Here is a 27033-nt window from a genome sequence, read left to right as displayed (position 1 = left end):
TATATTTACCGTTAGTAGTGAGATTTATCCTTTATATATTTTCACGTTATTGTTTAACATCTTTTCACTTCTACTTGAAGATCTCCCTTTAGCACTTATTGTAAGGCAGGTCTAGCAGTGACAAACTTCCTCAGTACATCTTGAAGTGTCTTTAGTGATCTTTATTTTTAAAGGACATTTTTACCAGGTAAGGTATTATTTGCTAGCAGTCTGTTTTCTTTTAGCACTTTAAATATATCATCCCACCCTCTTCTCTTCTAAGTTATGCACCTGCCATGCGATGGTCATGTTCTAGACAATGGATATATAGCAGTGAAAACCAAAGTTTCTTCTTTTGTGGAGATTATCCTTTGCTGTATGTTGGGGAGATGGGGAAAGATAATCAGTATAGAGGCAAAAATAATGAGGTAATTTCTGAGAACAATATTTATGGACAAAATCAGATGAATAATGTTACAAAGAGTGATTCAAGGTGAGAGCAAATTATTTTACATAGAGTATAAGACAGTAAGGCATAAGAATAAACTTGTATAAGAGATCAATATAAAAGAATAGAGAATTAATAAATAAACCACACAAATTTAAGTAACTAATTACGAAAAGTACAAAGGCAATTCCATTAAGAAAGTTTGGGTTTTCACCATGGATATACATATAAAAAAGTAGTATTTGCTCCATGCCTTAAACCATAGACAACATTTAATTAACAAATTTAATAAAATTATTAATGTAAAAATATAAGACCTAAAACTACAGAATTTCCAGAAAAAAATATATAAAATTATTTTTTGTGATGTTGGGTCAGGCAAGTACTTCTCAAATACAACATAAAAATTATGAATAATAAAAAACATAACTTAAATGCCATCCAAATAAAAAATAACTTGGTTTTCAAAAGTGGCTGTTAAGATAATTAAAAGAAATTACAGACTAGGATAAATTAGTGCATATTATGTGCCTGATAAATTAAGATGTTATTGTCATAACTGATTGTTAGGAAAAAATAAAACCACAAGATATCATTGCAATTCTATTAGTATAGCTAAAAATTAAATACACTGATCATACTAAGTGTTGGTGGGAATAGGATCAAATGGAAATCTCACACACAGTTAGTGGGAAGGCGAATGACATATAACCTTTAGAATACAGTTTGTCCGTTTCTTAAAATGTAAAACATTAATCTACCATGAAATACAGTGATTCCACTTCTAGGAAATTTCCCAAAATAAATGACAGTATATTTTGAGATAAAAATATAGATGTTCAGAATGTCTTTACTGTAATAGCAAAATAAATTAAAATAAACAGTAAACAAGACAAATACCCATCAACAGGTAACTTTATCAGTCAATCATAGTTCTACATCCATATAATGTAACACTACCCCTTAACAAACAGGAATCAACTGTTGATACATGCAACAACATGGTTAAATGTTAACAAAGTATGCTGAATGAAAGAAGCCAAACAAGCAAGACTGAAGGGCATATAATTCCATTTATATAAAATTCTATAAAATGCAGTAGACTCTATAATACCAGAAAGTAAATCTGTGGTTCTTTAGGGAGGGTGTGATATAAGGTAGGGACAGAAGAATTAAGGGGACACAAAGAAACCTTTAAGTTTATGAATTAAAACTACCTCAATCTGGTTATCATTTATGTGTGTATGTGTATGTAAGTGTATATATATATATATATATATATATATATATATATATATATATGTATATATATATATATATATATATACTAGAGGCCCAGTGCATGATTTAATCATGCACCTGGTGCACCAGCTGGCTGGCTGTCCGCTGGTGCACCAGGCCTTCCGAAAGCCTCCGGCGCGGCGGAGGCTTTCGAAAGGCCTTGTGCCGGAGCAGACAGCCAGCCAGCTCCCCCGCTTTGGCTTTTGATCGCGGGGGAGCTGGCTGTCTATCCGCTGGTGCACCAGGCCTTCCGAAAGCCTCCGGCGCAGCCATGGCACAGACGCTGAGCTCGGGGCACCAGTGGCGCCGCGAGCTCAGTGTCCTGCTGGCCCAATCAGCTACCCAGCCACCCTGAGTCCCGCCCCCTGCGCCTCCTGGTGTAGTGGAGTGATGGTAATTTACATATTACCATTTTATTATGTAGGATATATATATATGTATATATATATATATATATATATATATATATATATATATATATAATGTCAAACCTTATTAGATTGCATGGTTTAAAAAGTGTACAGTTTATTGTACATAGACTTAGTCCTAATAAGGCTATTAAAAATACCAGACTGTAATAATTTAAGATCAAGAACTCCAATGCATAGCATAACATAGTGTGCAATATTATGGATTAGTTATAGATGTTCATTGATTAGTTTTAGAGATAAAAATCACAGTAGGATGAAAAAATGTCTTGATTCTAACTATGTTGATAATGGGAGAGGAGTTGAGGAGATCAATAGGAGAAAAAAAGGGGATATCACTAATACTTTCAACAATAAAGATTTATAAAAATAATAATAAAATAAAATGAGATTCTGATCATTTTCTTTTTATATAAGCCGTATTTTAATAATATTAAATTAATAAATTTTGTCTTTTGTCATTCCTACTCACCAGTATTCCCATAACTTTCATATCACACGCCATTGCTGTGGGGCACAGACAATAGAGGTGTTATTATAAGGTAAACAGGGTATTCTTTATTGTATTAAACCAGGATTATAAAGCTTATTACTCTCTTAAAGAAAGGATATATCACAAAGTTAATCACAACCTAAAAGAAGGAAAAAATTGAAATTTTATTCTTTTCTTTCCCAACAGAACTATTGAAAGAAGAAACCAAATGAAGATCAGATTGGGGGGATTATATACACTTGCCTTTATTCAGGGTCAACGGAAAACAGCATGGCATAAATATCCAAATAGGAATGCGAGAACCAAAAATACTACTGGATCTGTCGTCATTGACATGGATTCGTGTTGCTATAATGACAGAAAAACTCTGCTAATAACAATGTCCAACACAGCATGGGAGCTAAATACTACATTAGCAGAAGAAAGTGGCTTTACATGAGGAACATGTAGAAATCAGAAATTCTTGTGTGACCGGTTAAAGAGAGTAAACGTGTTGGTAAACCATCAGAGGTTTTAATGAATGTTCCAAGAGAGCTGTGCAGTGGGCAGCATATTGGCTGTGCAGAAGGTTTCAGTATTATGTGAGTATCTTCAGAGGGAAACATTCATTCCTCAGGAAGTGATAATAGTTTCAGTCCAAAATCTTTATAAGTGCAAGGATACAGAGGTTACTATGAGGTCCTGATTCCTTTTTCATTCACAGTCGTGAGATCCTACACTACTATACTCAGAAACTATCTTGGAAATAATCAAATTAAAAGGGAAGAACTTACCTAAACCACACTGAATCAGCCAAAGAGGACTTAACTAGAACTTTATAATACTGCTTGAGGCCCGATGCATGAATTTGTGTACTTTGAAAGGAAATTAATTAGAAGAAATATTTTAATATCACTATCCACCCTTTCTTTATAATAGAAGTGTAAACCAAATTCACAATCAACAATGACAGATCGAAACACACACATGCGATTGGCACCCGTTTTATATGTATAGCACATGAGCAATTGGCGCCAGTGAGAGCTTTGTATGTATGGAATAAGCTTGCTTAATTAGACCTGCTTTCTGATGTGGCTAAACTTTTTCCAGCCCAGTGAAGCACCCCAACTTCTCTTTCAGGTAATTGTCAGCAACACAGTAGTAAATGTCAACACAAAACAGATTATTATTGTAGATCACACAGGGAGAACAAAGGGTAACATATTTAATTGAAGCATTGTTGGACTATATTCTGCGCAGTGACAAAACCTGAAGTCATTTTCAAGGTCCACCATTTCTTACTTCTTTTCAGTTAGGTCAAGTTTCTAAGCTTTCTAAATCTCCGTTTCCTGGCTACTGAAAAGAAAATAGGATTCCACTGAGTCTCCTATCTACCTACTCCAGGACTTCTGTGAGGATCAAATAAGATGAGGCACAGGAAAACGCTTCACAGACATTTGGTTAAAGTGTAAAATGTTTGCACCTGGCTATAAAGAAAGTTGTGTTCCTGGGCTGAAGAAACTATAAGGAGGCTGGTTGTCACTAGGAAGAGGAAGCCAGATGTTGCTACATGAAGTCGTTTACCCGGTGCCCACAGCCACCATTTCCAGGCTAGGTTGGGCTGTTGGTCGCATTTTGCGCCATGGGGTCTTGACAGCATCAGCTGTGATTTGGTGGGCTGTCGCTCCAGAGTGGTGGCAGGGCCTGTGTCCCACTTGGGGGAAGCCGAGTGTTGCTTTGTGGGCGCCAGGTCCTCAGTGCTGTTTCTCTGTGCTCATCATGGCAGCTCCTGTGTCAAGTGTCTGCCCCCTGGTGGTCAGTGTGCATCATAGAGACCTGTCAGATGGCCAGACACTTAGCATATTAGCCTTATATATATATATATAGATATTCAATTAAAATATAATAACATTAAAATAATAGAGGGGCTTTTCAGTATAACTAGATTAGTTGAAATGAGATAAAACATTTTCTTTGTAAATTTCAGCACAGTAGTTACAATTTCTAACCCTATTATATCATTTAAGGAAATAACTGAACTTGAAGCAAGAAGACAGTAGCAGCAATGAGTGAATCAATAAAGAAAAAATTAAGCCAAAAATTGGAGGCATATACCAGTAAATTACAGTATAGATTATATAATTTTAAATATAAACTCAGTATTATCAAAGCAATACAAAATTGCGTAAAAGTCAGCAGCTGGAAAACTGGTATTTATTTCAGAAGATGATTATCTTTCTGAAATGTATTTAAAGCTACTAATTAGCATGAAAACTTAACACAATGCTCTTTAATCAATGGACAAGAGACTTTCATAGGTATTCCCTAAATATTCTTGTAACATTTAAGGTAGTTTGCTTTACATAGCAGAGCAAATATTGGAAACAGATTTCTTTTAAATTAGCTTATATTTCAGCAGGTCTGAAAAAAGAACTGATATGTTTGTTTTTTGTTGTTTTTCTGATAAACTGTGTTTTAAAATTTTTTTAGTACTGAGTGTGAGTCTTTATTGTTTTTCATTCCCATCTCCACAACCCCTTTCTTTTGGCAATAAAGAACAAGCTTCTTGATATATATATCACACCTTCTTTATCCATTCACTTATTGATGGGCATTTAGCTTGCTTCCATGTCTTGGCTATTACTAATAATGCTGTAATGAACCTAGGGGTGCATATATCTTTTCAAATTAGTGTTATTTGTTTACTTTGCTGGAGCATATGGTAGTTTTATTTTTAATTTTTTGTGGAATATCCAAACTTGTCTGTAGTGGCTGCACCGATATACAATCACAACAGTGTACCATGGTTCCCTTTTCTCCACATACTCCCTCACTAGCAATTGTTACTTGTTGATTTATTGATGGTAGCCATTTTGACAAGTGTGAGGTGATTTTTCCAGTGTGGTTTTAATTTGCATTTCACTGATAAATGGTGATGTTGAGCATCTTTTTACATGCCTTTTGGTCATCAGTATGTCCTCTTTGGAGAAATGTTTATTCAGGTCTTCTGCCCATTTCTTATTTGGATTTTTTGAGGAGAAGGGGGATTAAGTTGTAATAGTTTCTTACATATTTTGGGTAGCAACCTCTAATTAAATGCATACTTTTCTAATACATTTTCCCAGTTAGTTGATTATTATTATTTTTTATTTTGTTCATGGTCTCTTATGCTGTACAAAAACTCTTTGGTTTAATGTAGTACCATTTATTTATTTACTTTCTTTTGCTACCCTTGCCTGGGAAACATATCCAAAATGATATTGCTAAGAGAGATGTCAGAGTTTACTGCCCATCTTTGCTTCTAGGAGACCTATGTTTTCATGTATTACTTTTAACTTTTTAAATTAATTTTGAGCTTATTTTTTAATATGGTGTAAGAAAGAGGTCCAATTTCATTGTTTTGCATGCATCTGTCCAGTTTTTCCCAACACCACTTATTTAAGAAACTGTCTTCACACCATGTATATCCTTGGTTCCTTTGTCATAGATGTACTGACCATATAAACAAGTATTTATTTCTGGGCTTTCTATTCCATTGATCTATATATCTGCTTTTGTGTTGGCACCATAATGTTTTAATTGTTGTAGCTTTGTAGTATAGTTATGTATCAAGCAGCATGATACCTGCCACTCGGTTCTTTCTCAAGATTTGTTTGTATATTCATATTCTTTTGTAGTTGCATATACATTTTAGAATACATTTTCTAATTCTGGAATGATTGCCATTGACTTTTTAATGAATTGCATGGGATCTATTTATAACTTAAGGGCACTTTAATAATGTTAATCCTTCCAATCCATGAGCAAGGTATATTCTTCCATTTATCGGTATCTTTTTTCAATTTCTTTCTTGAATGTTTTATAGTTTTTATAGCTTTTCATCTCTTTGGTTAAATTTTATCCTTTTTGATGTAATTGCAAATAGATTGTTTTCATAATTTCTCCTAAAGAACAGATTTGTACTGGAATAGTTTCTAAGCAATTGCTTGATTCTTTGTGTGATACAATTCAATTTCATGGTGACTACATAAATAGGTTATATTTTAATTCATTTTGGTATTGAACTGATAGTTATCAGTTTTTGTTTGAGTGTCATGATAGTATGGGTTTATAATACAAATTAAAAGTGAGACAACATTTTTAAATGATCAGTAGTTTGAATAGTTGCTTAATGATACTTCACCTCTACCTTTCTGACACTATAATCATTTGAGGTTGCTGATTTTTGCTGAGAGGTATTGCTCTCTCTTCACATTTTTTATAATCTCATTTATGCTGTGTGCATTTACTTATCTTGGTTACTGTTTGAAAGGTTGAGTAGCTACTTAAACTATGACTCATAGAAGATAGTTATTATGTGTGATCATTCAATGAGAAAAGTGAATAAAAAACAGGAAATTATCTGCCTTGCTAAATATTTTCAACACAGTTGGAAAATATCTGTATTTCATGTTTTCATTTTATCCCCATTCTCTTCAAGTATTATAAATACAGTTGACCCTGGGACAATATGGGTTTAAACTGCACAAGCCCACTTATACACTAATTTTTAATGTTTGTATAGTAGGTCCTTTATATCCCTAGGTTTCATATCAGGGAATTCAACCAACCATGTGTTGAAAATAGTATTTTTGATCTGAGGTTGGGCATCAATAGTTATGGAGAGATGGCTGGCTGTTACATTGTTCTACTCCATTTTATATAAAGGCCTTACGCAATTACAGATTTTGTTATAATTGGGGGGTCTCGGAACTAATCCTCTAGGGATACTGAGGAAGGACTAAAGGTAAGCTTTCAGGGAGCCCAAAGTTACACCTGAACTCTGACTGTGCAGGGACTCAATGCCCCTAACTCCTGCATTGTTCAAGGGTCAATTGTAAATAAATAAATAAATAAATAGATGTAGTTTTATTATTCTTTCTTTAACTGTGACAAATAAATTTAGCATTACATATTAGTTAAAATGGTAGCCCCTTAAGAGGACATATGTAAATATTTTTATTATTTAGCATATAACAGCATTATTAAAAACTATAATAACACATAGTAAAACATGAAAAATGAATATTTATCAATGATCTGATTCAAAATTGAGTTAAAAGCAAATACACCAACAGTTGTTATATTAAATTAATTTCAAAGTTTCAATGATAATTACCTCATCTGATATTGTTATATATGATGTTTAAAAACACCTAACATTTTTAGGAAAAATATATGTATGTTCATACATATTTATATAACCTAATTGAAGAGATTTAGATCTTAAAGACCAAATCAAGAACTATCCTAGCATCAAGTGCACCAACTACCAAAAAATATCTACTAATGCTATTTGCTTAAAAAATAAAAATGTTAATAAAGTGTTAAAAATGCTAGCTTTGTCAAATTAAAATAGTATCTATGTAAAAAATGTTTACAGAATAGTTAACTTACACAAACAAGATTGTAACTAAATTTTAAAAATATTTCACTATAATTAATACATTACAGATAAGGTCTGAATATAAAATTTCTGGAACAAGCAATATTTCAGTTCATTGACAATATCTATTATCATGGTTGCTTGTTGATAATGGCCACTTGAGTCAGATTACTTCTGCCAACTTGACACTAGCCTGCCCTTTTTCAAATAAGTAGCATGTATACTAATGAAAGGGTAATATGCTAATTAGACCGGGAGACCTTCGGACTTCCTTCCGGACAAAGCCATGGTAGTGGGGCCGAGGCAGAGGCAGTTACTGGAGATCAAGCCAGGAGGGGAGAGCAGTTGGGGGTGATCAGGCTGGCAGGGGTAGGGCAGTTGGGGGTGAGCAGGCCAGCAGGGAGGCCAGTTGGGGGCGAGCAGGCCGGCGGGGGGGGGGGGGGGACAGTTGGTGGTGACAAGGCCAGTGCGGGGGGAGGGAAGTTGGGGCGAGCAGGCTGGCAGGCAGAGTGGTTAGGGGCGATCAGGCAGGCAGATGGGTGAGCAGTTAGGAGCCAGTGGTCCCGGATTGTGAGAGGGATGTCTGATTGCCGGTTTAGGCCTGATCCGTGGAATCAGGACTAACCCGGCTGTCGGACATCCCCCAATGGGTCCCAGATTGGAGGGGGTGCAGGCCAGGCTGAGGAACACCCCCTCTGTGCACGAATTTCGTGCACCAGGCCACTAGTCTTCATATATGTCTTAAAACACACACCCAAGTTGACTATTGTACTTTACTTGAATTTTCATACATTTGTCATGAATCCAGTAAAAGGGAGAAGTCTGATGTGTTCATGAATCTATTTTTTACATAGAAGAAAATATGTACTTGACCCAAAAGGCAAGGAAGGTAAAGGCAAAAATAAATAAATGGGACTATATCAAACTGAGGAGCTTCTGCATGGCAAAAGAAACAGACAACAAAATAAAGGCAGCCAACCAGATGGGAGATGACATTTGCAAACAGCAGCTCAGACAAAGGTTTAATTTTCAAAATAGATTAAAAAAAACCTTGTAAAACTCAACACAAAACAAATAAACAATCCAATCAAAAAGTGGGCAGAGAACCTGAAAATACACCTCTCCCAAGAAGACATACAAACAGGCAATAGATATATGAAAAGATGTTCAACCTCACTGGCAATCAGGGAAATGCAAATTAAAACTACAATGAGACACCACGTTACACCTGTTAGAGTGGCCATTATCAACAAGACAAGCAATAAGAAGTGTTGGAGAGGTTGTGGGGAAAAGGAGAACAGGGAACTCTCATTCACTGCTGGTGGGGATGTAGACTGGTACAACCACTATGGAAAGCAGTCTGGCGATTCCTCAAAAAATTAAGAATAGAGCTACCATATTACCCAACAACCCCACTCCTTGGTATATACCTGAAAAACCCAAAATCTATTATATGCAAATATATATGCACCCCTATGTTCAATGCAGCGTTATTCACGGTGGCCGAAACATGGAAACAACCAAAGTGCCCTGCGATAGAAGACTGGATAAAGAAGAGGTGGTACAAATACACAATGGGATACTACTCAGCCATAAGGAAGATACAATAGAGTCATTTACAACAACATGATGGACCTTGAGAAGTATGCTAAGTGAAAAAGCTAAGAATCATATGATTCCACTCATATGTGGAATATAAAACAAACTTATGGACACAAACAGCAGTGTGGCGGGTAGAGGGAGAAGAGGGTCCTAATATGAAGTGACAGGAGAAGATTTGACTTTGGGTGGTGGGCACATAGGCTATATACAGATTTTGTAACTTAGAAATTCACACATGAAACCTATTGTGCATGCTGACCAATGTCACCCCAATAAATTTTAATTTAAAAAGTTAAAAATTAAAAAAAATCGATCTTAGATATCATATTTGGCATGGGAATAACCAAAACATCAAAGAGAGATATCAACTGCATGATATTGCTACATAGTTAACTATATAGAGAAAATCTTGAAATGTGCATGATGTCAAAATAGCAGTATAAGGTCTGTGATAATGCCAGTATTACAAACGGCATTAAAACCATCTGCAGTGTGTAGTAGTATATTTTCAAAACATGATCTTATATTTTCATTTAAAACATTTTGTTTTCTTTTTATGTTATAAGAACCAGGTTTTCCTTTGGTCATTAGGGAATCTTTTTACAAGGTCTGCTCAAATCTCCTGCAAATTATTGTGAATAGGTTGTTTAACTTTTACTTCTTGACTTGTATTTTCCAGTGCTATTTCCTAGGTGATCAAAACTTTTAAAAATGTGTTGGTTAATTTCAAATCCATTAGGATTTTCTAATCATACTTTGCCATCACTGTTCTGATTAATTTAATGGTGGGACTTGCTTTATTTATATGGTTTAATGTGTATGTGTATAAATTTTAAATATCCCATGCCACTGAAATAAGACAAATGGTATAAGTAATCTCTAATAGCAGGTAGTCCAAACAACACGCATAATCTTACTTGCACTCATACTTTATCACTTTTTTGCATCAATGACCATGGAGGGTAGGGTCCCATAGAATAAACTAAAAGAGAAAAAAACTCAACCATCAAAATTGTACTGGAGATATAGCCAGTTAAGTAAAGGTTTAAAAAAGAAAGAAATTAAACTCATACAGATTAGAAAGTAAAAAAGTAAAATTATCTCAAAAAACATAGCATGAGCCTTCATGTAGAAAATCATAAAGGATGCATACATACTACACATGTACGCACACAGACACACACACACACAGACACACACACACACACACACACACAAATTACTTGAACACATTGAGAAGTTTAGTAAGGTCACAGGGTGTAAGACCAATTGATATTTCTGTATTTCTGTATTCATTAAATTCAAGGTTTTGGGACCTGACCAATGAAAAAGTCACGAATCAATGTAACAGAGGCACACAAGATGTACTTCATTTAGACACGTTCCATATCAGGTGAACTCCCTTACGGACACTTTCCACAGTCAGTGGTGTGGGGCCACCTCCAGAGGGGAGGGGGACAAAGAGACTCCTAGGGGAAAGGAAAATCAGAGAAGGGGCTTATATGTCTAGGAGGATGTCACTCAAGTAGTGCAGTCAGGAATCCCTTTGTCAGAGAGCACTAAAGGGCAGCAGCAACTTAAAATCTTTATAGTCTCAGTGTTTGTCTTATTGATGGATAGTATCAGTAGGGTGCAGTTTTGCAGAGTATACAAAATAGACACGCTCTAAATGACTAAAAATACATTGATTTGGGCTATATTTAAGACAGTTGGATGTGTAACATTTTTAGTTTGGTGGCAGCAGCTTTTGAGCGAACAGTCCCACCCTGGTGCAAACAACATAGGGGCCAATATACAGAAATATTTTTGACCAATTTATATAACATGTGTACTAGCAAAAAAACAGTCTAGCAATAAAATTATAAAGACAGTCTATTCATAATAACATCAAGAAAAATAACATACAAAAGAATAAATTTAATTAAACAAGTGCAAGCATTTAAACTGAAATGTAAAAAAAATCATTTCTGAGAAAAATTAAAGAAGGTACAAATAAATTAAGACAATGCTATATTCATAAATGGGAAATTCAATATTATTTATATGCTAATTATCCACAATATGACCTACCAATTTAATATAATCCTTCTCAAAATTCGAGCAGTCATTTTTTAAAAAAAATAAATAAGGCAATCTTAAAATTCATGTAAAAATTCAAAGAACTCACAATAGCTAGAATAACTTTGATAAAGAATAAAGTTGGTGGGCTTAACCTCTCTGATTTCTTTTTTCTTTTTGAAAAATCTGTATTGTTGAAAGCATTACATATGTCCCCATTTTTCCCCCATTGAACTCTTCTAGCCTGTCCCTATATCCCACCCCAGGCCTTTACCATGGTATTGTCTGTGTCCATGGATTATACATACTCTGATTTCAAAAATTATTATAAAGCCACAGTAACTGAGTAGTATGACATTGATGTCATAACAGATAAATAAAGCAGTAGCAAAGATGTGAAAATAGATCCACATATATGGTTAATTGATTTTTAACAAAGGTGCCAGAGAAATTCAACGGGAAAGGATAGTCTTGTAACACTTGATACTAGGTTTAGGTATCTACACAGAAATAAATAAACTTAGATTCTTACTATACACATACAAACATTTAACTAATAATGGATATTGACTTAATGAAAGAGCTATATCTATAAATTTTCTAGAAGAAAACAAAATGAGAAACCTTTGTTTCTTTGGGATAAACAAAGATTTCTTGGATACAATAGTAAAAACATGGGAGGAAAAGACTAATCAGAAGACTTCTTCAAAATTAAAGGAAAAGTTTGATTTTTGAGAGTCATTATAGAAAATTAATAGATAATATCCTGGCTGCAAAATATTTGATATTAAAAATCTGAATTTTTAAAAAATAACAACAAAAACCTTGTATGCAGGAACATATAAAACAACTTTTATGCCCAGCCGGTGTTGCTCAGTGGTTGAGCATGGATCCATGAACCAAGAGGTCACTGGTTCGATTCCCAGTTAGGGCACATGTCCCAGGCTGTGGGCTCAATCCCCAGTAGGGGTTGTGCAGGAGGCAGCTGATAGATGTTTCTCTCTCACAGATGTTTCTATCTCTCTATCCCTCTCCCTTCCTCTCTAAAATCAATAAAAACATATAAAAAAAAACTTTTACAACTTAATAAGAAGACAACTAGTCCAATTAAAAACTGCCCAAAAGATATGGACACGCAAATGTATAAAGATGTATGAGGGTGGCAAACAGGCTTATAAAAATATTCTTAGCATCAGTAGCAATTAAATAATTTAATGATACCATTAAACTTCTATCATCTATAATGATACAATTTTACTCCTAAAATGATATGGATGACCATATGAAGTGGTGACAGAGATATGAAAGGACTAGAGTTCTCATACACTGTTACCGAAATGTAAAATATTATAGTCACTTTGCAAACCAATTTAGCAGTTTCTTAAAGAGTTAACATATTAGTTTCATAGAGCCTAGCCTTTCAATTCCTTGGTATATAGCCTGAGAGTGATTATTAGATCTCCAAGTACAGGGACCCTAATTGATTGACCACTCCAGGTTTTTAACTCTGAAATTTATCACTGTTTTCATACAAGGTCATACTCCCCAATAACTGATCAGACCTTTTAGGTGCTACTTGTAAATTTAGCAAATTCCTCAACAGAAACCCATTCCCAAAGCTTCACTCACCTCTCTGAACGTCCTTCCTCTACCATATTGAAGTTTGTTGCCACAAATACTCCTTATCCTCCTTGGTAGTTCTCAAGGCATTTACAAAGGTTATTTTTATATTGTATCTAGTTTTTCTGGTTGTTCTAAGCAGGAAGATGGTTTGAAAGCAGTGCTTGCTGAGTAGCAAGTGGTCCTTTGCTGTGGTACCCAGGCACAGTGCAGCATCCTCCTTGAGAAATCACACCACAGCAGCAGCAGTGATTATGACGCCTAGCAGGAAACTATGGATACCCACCAGCTACCACATGTTGGCCTGGTGGTAATTCCCATCACTCAGATATAGAAAGTGACTGTTGTCTAAGACCCTTGGTAATAATAAGGAGGTCAGAACCCCAAATCTGTGTTTCTATATTAATATATTCTATTTACACTTATAGCTAACAAACTTAGAGTAATTGTTATTATTCAAAGAACATGTGTTTTAGAGTACAAGTTGCATGCTTGGACATCTACTGAAAAGTACTGTTTATATAATTTAAACTACAATGAGTTTTATAAAGAATAAGAAGCAAAAATAAGTACCATACTTCAACTGATACCTAGTAGGATTTTTTTTTTTTTTTTTACCTTCTATGCCGGTTAATTGGGTATGAGGTTCCCCACTGAGGATTCTATAAGAAAAGAGAGAGCTATTCCATAGAACTGCAGCATCATCCCTGTGGGAAGAATGATTCCTAGAGAGTTCCTGCATATCAAAAATTATACTCCAAGTAAATAACATTGCCACATGTAGTTATGAAATAAAAGTAAAATGTTTTACAAAAATTATTTATTTAGTAAATTGCTTGGTAAGATTCTTAGTTTCACTGAAATTAATTTATTGAAAAATTAGTTTTGTGACTCTTAATTCTCATCTAAATCAAATTCTAGACCTTTATAAGAACATTTAAATTTAGATGTCCTTAGTTTATTCATTATTAGTATATAATAATAATGATAAACCAGTCTTGACTTGAGTAAAAGTTAATTTTGAGAAACGTTAAAAATCCATAAAAAAGTCAAGGTTTGTTCATTTGATGTTAAAATATTTAGACATACAACATTGAAAAATAGTAGTCTTATAGTCATAACTACTTTTAACTCAAACCGAGCTTGAATTTTAGATTTTATGTATTGTATTCTAGAATCAAAATTGGTTAATGAATTCTAGTTCTGCAGTGAAATTGTTCATCTTTTCATGTATTTTCTGTAACATTTAATGTTAACAATAGTTGTATTAAAATCCTTATCAGTTCATTCAAATATCTGGATCATTGTGGATCTTTTCCTGTCTTTTACCCCCTTCTCATTTTCTATTTTGTAGTCCTGTTTCCTTGGAATACTAATGTGTTTTAATTGAATAACAATATTATGTTAAAAATTATGAATATTTTATGTGATAAAATTACATTGCTAGAAAAATATTCATAGTAATATAAATATGTATTCTAAATCTAAGATATTATACATAGTTTTATATTCTATAAGAACATGTTTATATATATTTACATAAAATATACCTGGTAGAGTGTTTTATTGGATAACTAGAGGCCCGGCGCATGAAATCATGCGTGGGTATGGTCCCTAGGCCTAGCCTGCAATCAGGGCCATCTTTCCCATCTGCCAGCAGCTGGCCTCACCCCTGCCACCAATCACTGGGTTCCCAGTTTTCCATCGGGCGATGGGTGCCTGACAGCCGGGGAGGGGGCGGGGGGACCGAGAGGTTGGCTGGTCCTGCCTGCTGGTAGCCCCACCGCTGTCTGTCTCAGGTCACCCTCTGTGTGTGGGGCAACCAGCAGGGGCCTTGGCCTGGCACCTCCCGCATCCCCCACCACCCTCCCTGGTTCTCCGTTCACCATGTGGCGATAGGAGCCTGTGGACCGGGGGAAGGGACCAAGAGGTCGGCCATTAAAAATATATAATAATTTCCCAAATAAATTTCAAAATGAACATGTGTTTAAACTGAATATAGAGTTGTTTCTTTCACAAGCTGGTATTAATGCTTTCTTTATTTTGAGCCAACTAAAGAGCAGAGAATTTAGGGACTTTCTTTTATATACTAACTTACTAATTACTCTTTTATTTCTTTTATGTCTACTCTGTTGTCCACTATGCTAGGAGCCCCATAGGTATATGGTTTTGTCACTAATTTAATGCATTTTTATGTCTATTAAAGTACCTAGCCTTGCCGAAGCTGGTTTGGCTCAGTGGATAGAGCGTCGGTCTGTGGACTGAAAGGTCCCAGGTTCGATTCCGGTCAAGGGCATGTACATTGGTTGCGGGCACATCCCCAGTAGGGGGTGTGCAAGAGGCAGCTGATTGATGTTTCTCTCTCATCGATGTTTCTAGCTTTCTATCCCTCTCCCTTCCTCTCTGTAAAAAAATCAATAAAATATATTTAAAAAAAAATAAAGTACCTAGCCTTTAGAAAATAATTTATAAGTCTGGGTGAACAAGAACCTAGATATGTGACTTATTACTCTCATATTTTGTATCTCTTAATCAGTTAACTGCCATGCGTCCAAAATGGAAACCATCCCCACATGCCACGATATTTTGAATTTAATTAAAAAAAAAAACAACTTGCAATGAATATTATAAAAATAAATATATTACTCACAATTGGGGTGTTCTTGAATGTTTTCAGCTGAAAATTCTCACGAGAAATTATTTTAAAATTGGTCAGGGCTGCCACTTAGGGAAAACATTTTTTTTTATAGACACGCGTGGCGTGTGGGAAAGGTCCACCACTTGCATCTACAGACGCTTATGGCGTACAATGGGTTAAATCCTGTGGCAGCAATCGGTTTTCCAAAAAAGGGTCTTTACACCTTCTATGTTGCACCTTCTATGTAAATTGTTTTCCCTTTATTCTGAAAGACTGACTTGTTCAAAACATCAAGTCTCAACTTAAATTTTATTTCACAAGAAATCTCTTATTATAAAGCACTAATCACTTATCATAAAGCACATTTCAACACTTATGCTATTGTTTCTTTTCTTTAAAAAATTAAAATTATATATAAATATATTTTATAGATATGTATATAAATTTACATATGTGCACACACATATATACATATATATCATATTTTCTTGTTTATTGTTAATCTCTCATATATAAGTGACATATGAATAAATGTCTTGACCAATGTCTTAATCATTTTACTTTCAGCTCCTAAATTGAAGAAATGGTGCACCAGATTGAAAAGTTCCATTTAGGGATTGCTGTTATCATGTGAATTAGCTTTTCAGTAGAAAAACACACATTTATGTATGATAGAAAGCTTATCCCAAATGTTCTACTTTTCTTAGTTGTAACTACGTTTGCCAACAAGCTCTGTTTGCCCTGACAACAGAACATTGAAAAAAGGAAGAGCACTTACAGATCTCAGCAATTCTTTCTAAGCAATTGCTGGTGCCACTCAAAGGGAGTCAGGAGTTCAAGACTTAATGCTCTAATAAAGCCGCACGTCCCAAAGAGAGTCATTTTCAGTGATACTGCATCATCAGTAAAGTGAATCCAGATATCCTATACATTATGGTGAACACTTTCAAATCTCATCTCCCTACAGCGGTCCCAGTGAAATGAAGCTGAATAAAACAAATCCTGATTTTTCACATTTACTGTTATTAAAGAAAGGAACAAAGTAGTGCCAAGGGGAATGAAAGAATAAAGCTATGGCTATTCAGTTGTGAAGAAAGTAAATTAATAAAACTAACCCCATTTCGTTTGTACATGCGTTCAGCAGATGCCCCTGGAGAACAATTCCCTTTATGGCATAGAATACGAATGGGGGATGGACTCTGTAGCCTCATAACTGGGTATTTTTTTTTTGTGTGGAATATTTGCACTTGATGTATCACAACAAACTAATATGTCACCCTGTTTGCCACATGATGCCTGCTATCTTTCCCTATGGGCTATTCCTTTTTGAAGTAAACTAATGTTTTGTAGAAACTTTGATAACTCTTATTTAATATGCCTTATGAAATACTATTGAGAAAAGAATGAAAACAATATGTGAATATATAATTCTTTAAATATTTAAAACATATATGGTACTCTGACTTTATTTGAAATACTTAATCTGTGTTTTTTGTTTTATTTTTGTTCTTGCTTGAAAAAAATTAATACAGTATGCTATAAAATCCTTTATCCATTTTGACAAACTGAACACCTCCAGGCTGTTCACCTGCCATGAGGAGGATTTTTCATTTCAATGGCTAGCTGAGTGATGTACGTACAGATATTTTCCAACCTGTCTGCCTTACTGTCTTTTTGCTTTAGTGAATTCCATCTAAGCATTAGTCCAGGATCCTTTAATAGCATACAGTATAGAAATACATTGAGAGAGACAGAGACAGACTTATTTCTATTTTTTAAAAATAATAATGAAGCCAAGTATTATAAAATATATGTTTTTGTCAGAATTCAGAATTCTAATCTACCAACAATTTTAGAGTGAGTTCCTGATGATAATTTTTTCAAGACTCCATGCTATTAAAGCATTTCTCCAGGATTAAAAGAATCAAAAGAATGTAAATAAAAAATATCAGAACTTGTATTTGTCAACAGTTTTTTATGGGGGGAAATGTAAATTTAGTTCACTTGTTAGTTTCACGACCTACAGTTTTATAAATAAAATAATATGACAATTTTCTGACTGTTTATGAATTTCATATCCATTTTTCTTAAAAGAGAAACCTTTTAATAATGTCAGATAAAAAATTCCATTTAAAAATAAACTAGAAAATTTCACAGAGTTGTCAAAATAAAAAATGTGGATTCTGGATTAGTAAAACAAAAGAATCTAATTGTTTAGTTAGCAGACTGGCATAGAGACTTTTCTGAAATTATGAAGAAATATTATCTTTAGTATTCTCTTTTTTTTTATCCTGCTCATTGTATAATTAAAGACAACTTTCTAATAGTCAAACATTGCGTTCTAAACTAATTATTAACAAAGTTGGCAGGAACCATTAATCTAAAGTGAAATAAAAGCAAGTAGGGCATTTGGAAAATATATAAACAAATTTACTCACATAGTCACAGAAAAGAAACATCCTATATAATAAAAGCCTACGTGGCGTCATGCCCTTGCGCGACCCCCTAGCGCAACGTTGTCACAAGATGGCAGCCACAAGATGGCCGCACGCCCAGTAGAGGCGGGGCCCAGGGGCCACTCCACGCAGTGAGGCCTGGGGGTCCTGTGGCTCTGCGCAGCATGGAGGAGGCTGGTCTTGGCGTCTCCACTGCCTCACGTGGAGGAGGTGAGTCCTGGCGGAGGAGGCAGGTCGTGGCAGGGGAGGGCAGTAGTGGGCAATCAGGCCGGCAGGGGAGGGCAATTGTGGGTGATCAGGCCAGCAGGGGAGGGAAGTTGGGGGCGATTAGGCCCCAGCAGGGAAGGACAGTTTGGGGGCAGTCAGGCTGGCAGGGGAGGACAGTTGTGGGTGATCAGGCCGGCAGGGGAGCAGTTAGGTGTCAATCAGGCCGGCAGGGGAGTGGTTAGGGGCAATCAGGCTGGCAGGCAGGTGAGTGGTTAGGAGACATTGGTCCCGGATTGTGAAAGGGATGTCCGACTGCCAGTTTAAGCCCGATCCCAGATTGGAGAGGGTGCAGGCCAGGTTGAGAGATACCCCCTCCCGTGCACGAATTTCATGCACCGGGCCTCTAGTTTATCTATAAAAGGCTAGCAGCATAAAATGTTTAAGCATGAAAACAATAAAATTACATAGTGCCTGATACATAGTTGGCTTTCAATAAATATCTGTTAAATAAATGGCTGATGAATTAAAAATGAATAATATTTATTTTAATGGGGCAACACTGAATCAGAATAAAAAAATAGTTGAGTATGTAGTTATAATACAAAATATATAATATGTTATATACAGAGTTAGCACTATGTGTACAGATCTTAGACCAAACAATAATGGGTTTGATCATCATTTAAAAAAAAATATTTAGTAATTGCCCTTGCTGGTTTGGCTCAGTGGATAGAACATTGGCCTGCGGACTGAAGGGTCCCAGGTTCCATTCTGGTCAAGGGCATATGCCCATGTTGTGGGCTAGAACCCCAAGCGGGGGCATGCAGGAGGCAGCCAATCAATGATTCTCTTTCATCATTGATGTTTCTATCTCTCTCTTCCTCTCCCTTCCTCTCTGAAATCAATAAAAAACATAAAAAATATTTAGTAATTAGTAAAATGCTAAAGAAAATACTTATCTTGATGTCTTAGAAACCCAACTCATACTATTATTAATAACTAGAGGCCCGGTGCATGAAATTCTTGCATGGGTAGGGTCCCTAGGCCTGGCTGGCAATCAAGGCTGATATGCAGGGCAATCAGTGGGGCAATCGGCAATCGGGGAGCCCCAGCTGGCACCTGCCTTGGCTGGCCTGGGGCCTGCGGGCTGGAGGAAGCTCCTGCGTTGAGCGTCTGCCCCTGGTGGTCAATGTGCATTATAGCGACCAGTTGTTCCACCGGTCATTCCACCATTTCAGTCGATTTGCATATTAAGCTTTTATTATATAGGATACCACCTGACATTGTTTAATAAACCAACATCCCTGCAAGTCATTTTGAAATAAAAGAAGAAAGAGATAATTGACTTTTTTTTCTGTATTTGCTGCTGAGATTAATAAAGTAGTAAGAAAATATAAAAATAAAAATATTTTGTAATTCAAACAAACTAAGCATATTCCATAATGAAAAGAGTCATCTCTTCCAAAGCTAGCTTCATAATTTATTAAGTAATGATTGATTATTTAAAATTTGTGCATGGGGGTGTGTGTGTCCCTCAGCCCGGCGAGCACCTGCTCCAATCTGACATCCCTCTCACAATACAGGACCACTGGCTCCCAACTGCTCGCCTGCCGGCCTGCTTGATTGCCCCTAACCGCTTCTGCCTGCAAGCCTGATCACCGCCTAACCATGCCCCTGCCAGCCTTATCAATGCCTAACTGCTCCCCTGCTGGCCCGATTGCCTTTAACTGCCCTAGCCTGCGGGCCTGGTCACCCATAACTGCCCTCCCTTGCCAGCCTGGTTGCCCCTAACTTCACTCCCCTGCCAGCAGGCTCACCCCCAACTGCCCTCCCCTGCTGGCCCAGTCACCCCTAACTTCCCTCCCCTGCCGACCTGGTCACCACTAACTGTCCTGCCCTGAAGGCCTGGTCGCCCCCAACTGCCCTCCCCTGATGGCCCAGAAACCCCTAACTGCTCTCCCTTGCCAGCCTGGCCACCCCTAACTGCCCTCCCCTGCAGGCCTGGTTCCCCCCAACTGCCCTCCCCTGTAGGCCTGATTGCCCCCAACCGCCCTCCCCTGCAGGCCTAGTCTCCCCCAATTGCCCTCCCCTGATGGCCCGGTAACCACTAACTGCCTTCCCTTGCCAGCCTGGTCGCCCCGAACTGCCCTCCCCTGCAGACCTGATTGCCCCTAACAGCCCTCCCCTGCTGGCCTGGTTGCCCCCAACTGCCCTCCACTGCAGGCCTGATCGCCCATCAACTGCCCTCCCCTGCAGGCCTCGTTTCCCCCAACTGCCCTCCCCTGTCAGCCTTGTCGCCCCCAAATTCCCTTTCCTGCTGGCCTGGTTGCCCCTAACTGCTCTCCCCTGCTGGCCGGGTCACTCCCAACTGCCCTCCCCTGCAGGCCTGGTTCCACCCAACTGCCCTCCCCTGCAGGCCTGATCCTCCACAACTGATCTCCCCTGCAGGCCTGGGTTCCCCCCAACTGCACTCCCCTGCAGGCCTGGTCACCCCTAACTGCCCTCCCCTGCAGGTCTGGTCCTCCCCAACTGCTCTCCCCTGAGGCCTGTATTCCCCCCAACTGCTCTCCCCTGCAGGCCCAGTCACCCCTAACTGCCTTCCCCTGCAGGCTTGGGTACCCTCAACTGCCCTCCCCTGCTGGCCATCCTGTGGCGGCCATGTTATGTCCACATGGGGGTGGCCATCTTGTGTGTTGGAGTGATGGTCAATTTGCATATTACCTCTTTATTATATAGAATGTGGTAGTTATAAATAACACATGTTGAAGGTACTTTTAGTTTACTGACTATTGTCCCTGTAACCTTTGAGTTTCATTAATGATTACTATGTCACTTGGGTAATATAGCAAATAATAACAAATATATTTGTTATGCTAATTACTGTCAAAAGGTGACTTCTATTCACATTAAGATGCTTTGTCATTCCAAAGTCATTTCAAAGTGCTTTATCCAGTTCAATTTTGTTTTAAGGCATGTGCTAATAATACAATCTTGCAATAACTGCTTTGGTTCACAATGGACTCTCCAAGATTTATGTTGCACCTTTAGCTATAAAATCCTGACAACATCTATTTTTTTCTGGAAAGTTTTTGTTATTATTTTAGCCTCAATCCAGAGTTATTCCTCTTAATGTTAAAAAAGTTATAAACTGGCAATATCCACTCAGTTCTTATGGAGCATAGCAATAATCTTTATTGCTAGGACAATTTTTATCTTTGTTTATTTACTTTTCCTTTCTTTTTATTATTATAAAAAATAACACAGAATAAGGAAACAGGCATTTTAAGAATGCCTTATGCAATTATTTTAACTAGTTTTGCTATCAAAATTCCCTGAATGTGGATTACATTAAAAGGTGCATTTGCTCTAACACGTACACTTGTTTTTCTTTCTTTTTGCTTATAACCACTCTCCATACAGATAATTCATAACAATGAGGCAATTATTGGCCTAGCTGGTTTGGCTCAGTGGATAGAGTGTCAGCCTGTGGACTGAAGGGTCCCAGGTTTGATTCTGGTCAAGGGCACATGCCCGGGTTGCGGGCTCGATCCCCAGTAGGGGGTGTGCAAGAGGCAGCCAATCAATTATTCTCTCCCATCATTGATGTTTCTATCTCTCTCTCCCTCTTCCTTCCTCTCTGAAATCAATAAAAATATTTTAAAAATTAAAAAAAAATGAGGCAATTATTTAAAAAAAATCCTGTACCTGATACAAGGGCAAATATATATATTTAGATTTAAAAAATAATAATAGAGTTATCATATATTTATTGAAGACTATTATGTTACCATTTCATGATAACAAAATGCTTTTGGAGGGTTAAATATTTTCTGCAAATAATGGGTTGACAAAGTTCATGTAGGGTGAATTAAAGAATACAATGTGAAATCCCAAAAAAGCTCCAGTTAGGAAATCTCATTCTCGGAAGCATAAAAAGCAACAATAAAATATAAAAACAATCACCACATGTTATTTTAACTCTGATGTTAGAATTATCCACCCTAACAAGAAGTCTAGGTAGGACTAATACTATTAATAATGATGCTTTAGGTCCACATGTCACTAACTAGTGGGAAGTTATCACAAAATAAAAATAAGGAAACATATTCTCCTAAATTGTATTTGTGCTTTCAGCAAAAATATTTTAGATGAAAATTTTAGTTTTCTCAAATAAATCATAACCTTTGATGATCATTGTTCTTAAATATTCTATTTACAATATGATGTGGTATAAAATTAGTTTATGTGTACGAATGTGTACATACATTTATATATAGAAGACATACAGTTTGTATCTTGTACTCTGAATTTCATTATATAAGGTAATAATAAAAGGAGAAATGTATTAAGAATATCCAATGTATATATATTTTTTTTTAGAATTAGATAAAGATGCTATGCTGAGAGGCTTAGAAATTAGTCAGTACATTGTGGAAAGTATAATAATCCTGTCACTTGGAATAAGGAAAGATTACTTCCTATTGGTTGGTATTTTAGAAAGCTATGATTAGAATGTGGAAAGTGAGGCAGGGCTTGGGATGAGTAGGATTTCAATAAGCCTGTATAATAATTTAAGTCAATAACAGGGACATATCAGGGTTATAAAGGAGAATATTAAAAATGCCCTATAAATCCAAATTATTTTTATGTGAATATGAATCCTTAGGAAAAATACTGGAAAGGGGACCTGAAAATAGATTATGCCATTTTAGTTTATTTTATGATGTTATGTTAAAAAGCTGAGTATAACGTGGTTCATTTTGCTTAACCACAACTATGAAAGGAAGAACAATAAAGTTAAATAGCAGCTATGATTGTATATTAGTCTTTAGATTGGTGTATTATTTTTTTCCTTTTCAGTATTATTTCCAAAATTTCTATTAATGTTGCAATTTGCAATAAACCCAAAGATAAAATACATTAAGTATATGCTTCTGCTCTATTTAAGAGTTATAATTTTGCAAACATTCATAGTGTCATATACAATTAACAATAGTATAGCTACTATTCTCAGCCTGAAAATGCCCTTGTGCTCTCTCCGGCTTTTTTTATTTTATCCCATTTGGTAAGAATCAGATAAAGTTCTACAATTTTTTAAAAAAGCACTCTGGGACTTAATTTTGCATTTCTATCATCATTGAGAGTATTCTATTCATCTCACTAACTACAATAGCAATTCTCAACAGAGTAACAAATACAATGATTATATGTGCCTGTGGAAAATGAAATGCAGGAAAAATTTAAAATGAATAATACAGTGATTACTCTTTATAAGGCGTGTTGCAACCCAATAAGCAGAAGTGATAAAATGCACTGCCCCAATGGGGTATATTAGGATTATTTAATAAAATCCATAATTCAAGCACACTATGTAAATATATAAGTATGTAAATATATATATATATGCATTCGTATGTGTGTATATGCGTATGTATGTATATGTAGAAGCACTAGGGGAAACACAGAGGTAGAATAATGGGGAGGATTCCATCTTCCCATCTGCTCACATTTCCTTCTGAACCTTTGGTGGATGTCTGGAGTTCCGATGAATCCATAGAGTATCAAAGTGTATTATTGTGATACTGTTGACCTTTGTGAAAATGGGTATACACGAGAGAAAAAAAGGACTTTTATAGATACCCTGATTATATTTTTTTTCCACAGAACCCGCTGATATGGGTTGTGAAATGTCTTTCACAGTATCCCATCTATTCCTATGGTAATTTCATAGCTTTAATTTTAAAAGCCCTTTTTTAATTTATTTGTAATGAATAATATAATAAAACTTACTAAATGTCCTCACTGGCAACTGCCTTTATTTTCCTTAAATATGTCCTTTGTATCTCAGACAGAATTTCTCTTGTCAAACACAATCATAGAATCACTATAATTGAGAGCTCCCCTTGCTCTGAACAGCATTTGAAGTTCTTAGCTTGGTATTTAAAATTCTTCGTAATAGGGGATTCCAAAATGGTTGCAGAGTAGGTGAAAGCAACACACACCTCCTTCGGGCGCCAAACCTGAGTTCCAGCTAAAATTTAGAACAATCAATTTGAATAAACAACAGAAGGACACCTGAACAGGAGAATTATATCAAAGGATTAGGAAAAAGAGGCTACACAGAGACTGGTACAAAGGATGGAGTTGCGGAGAGGGCTGGTCCCTGCACCCAGGGGCAGCAGCGGTGAAGCCAGAGAAACATCGTGGCTACAAAAGCCCTGACCCCGGAGGAAAGTGGGGTCTCAAATCAGAGCATCAGGGCCAGGAAGAAGAGCCTGCCTAGCATTTGGCAGCAAAAATAAGTTGGGATATTGTCTACTGGAAAAAAGAGAAAGTCTGCTTGAATCCAGGGTGATTTCTTTGAGGACTAACACACAGGGCCTCACTCTGAGCACTCACTGGAGACTCTTACAGAGAGAAGCAGACTCAGAGCACTCAGAAGCCATAAAAAGAACATCTGGGTGGCATCGTTCTGGAGATCTGAAAGGTAGGCTTCTGAGGTCTGGTCCTGAGCCAATATCCCACAGGGCCCTCAGGCACCATCTCCCAGGGTCCAGTACTTCTATTTTTACAGCATCAGCTGGAGAAAGTGCACTAACCCTGTCCTCAAATACCAGTGACACCACCCTGCCAAGCTCAGTCCAACATAAAAAAACACTGGACTGTACCCAACAGGGACTAGAGGTGTGCCCTTCCTTCCTTCCTTCCTTCCTTCCTTCCTTCCTTCCTTCCTTCCTTCCTTCCTTCCTTCCTTCCTTCCTTCCTTCCTTCCTCTCTTTTTCTTTTTCTTTTCTTTTCTTTTTTTTTTTTTGAGGACCTATGAACAGAATCCTAGATGATCATTGAACTGAGTGGCTTCAGAATAAGGGCCATTCTTTTCCCCCTCCCATGGGTAAGGCAGGCACCACCACCCCTCCATGGAAGTCTCCCTGGTCAGGGTCTCAGGCAGCAGGTAGCTGCTGAGCTAGGGGGAGCTATGCACTGGCACCTCCCCTGGCCCTGTGCCACTGTCAACATAGGGCTGCCGAAATTTGCATTCCCACATCCTGCTGGGCCCATCCTTTTAAACGCATATCCATAGGGCAAAAGGGGCACAACCCAGAGCTTGGACTTTTGATGCAGCCCCCTCTATGCCCACCATCAGGTTATCTGGCAGTGCGCTGCAGAGATGGAAGGAGGTGAGCAGCTCTCTCCCCTCTAAAGGGCTGGTGCCACTCTAAGTGGAGAACTGCCCTGATCTGTTCCTCCAAATCCTGCAAGGGAGAAGGGAGCAGGGTGAGCCCAGCTGGCCCTTTCCAGTGAGGCTCCGTTTCGAGGGGGGTGGAGGCTCTGCTCAGAGCCAGGACTTTCAGAGTATCTACCTCAGAGGCCCCAGTCCAGGGCTTGAGCAGGAGAGGCTACAGACCTAAAAGGAGTTGTGTAGCTGGCCCTCTCCCGTGGCACAGTTTGCACCACCCCCAAAAAAGAAGGCTTTCTAGAGACCTTTGCCCCAATCCCAATGAATTCATCCTGTCCTGCTGAGCTTTCTTGTGCAGTGAGGACAGCAGGATACCCAATATAGGACAGCAGGACACCCAATATAGGAGCACTTGAATATATATATAAACAAACTTCTGGAGGACTTTAAGGAAGAGATCAATGGTAATACAGTAATAATAGTAAACTTTAACAAGCCACCAACATCACTGGATAGATCTTCCAGACAAAAATTAAAAGAAAACAGTGACTCTAAATGACATACTAGATAAAATGAATTTAATTTACATTTAGAGAACATTTCACCCCCAAAACTGCAGCACATACAGTCTTGTCAAATGCACATAGAAAATCCTCCAAGAAAAACCACATGTTAGGATACAAAATAAGTTTCTACATGTTCAAGAGAATTGAAATCATATGAAACATCTAATTGGATCACAGTGTCATGAAATTAGAAATCAACTACAATTAAAAATATTTAAAAACGCAGAGGCTACAAAAGACATTGAGTGGCTGAATGGATAAAAAAAACATGACTTATATATATGCTGTCTATAAGAGACCCACCTCAGAACAAGGGACTCACACAGACTGAAAGTGAAGAGATGGAAAAATATCTTTCAGACAAATAGAAATGAAAAAAAAAAGCTGGGGTAGCAATACATATATCTGACAAAATAGACCTCAAAGCGAAGGCCATAACAACAGATAAGGAAGGCCACTTCATAATACTAAAGGGATTGATACAACAACAGGATATAACCCTGATAAACATATATGCACCCAATGCAGGAGCACTCCGATACATAAAAACAACTCCTGGAAGATATCAAGGGAGAGACTGACATCAATATAATCATAGTAAGGGACTTTACTACACCACTAACATCACTGGATAAATCCTCTGCTAGTGGTTCTCAACCTTTTTAATGCCGCGTCC

The sequence above is a fragment of the Cnephaeus nilssonii genome (assembly GCF_951640355.1).
Source record: "Cnephaeus nilssonii genome assembly, chromosome: 8".
Taxonomy (NCBI): domain Eukaryota; kingdom Metazoa; phylum Chordata; class Mammalia; order Chiroptera; family Vespertilionidae; genus Cnephaeus; species Cnephaeus nilssonii.
The sequence above is the reverse complement of the archived record's forward strand: the minus strand, read 5'-3'. Positions refer to the sequence as shown.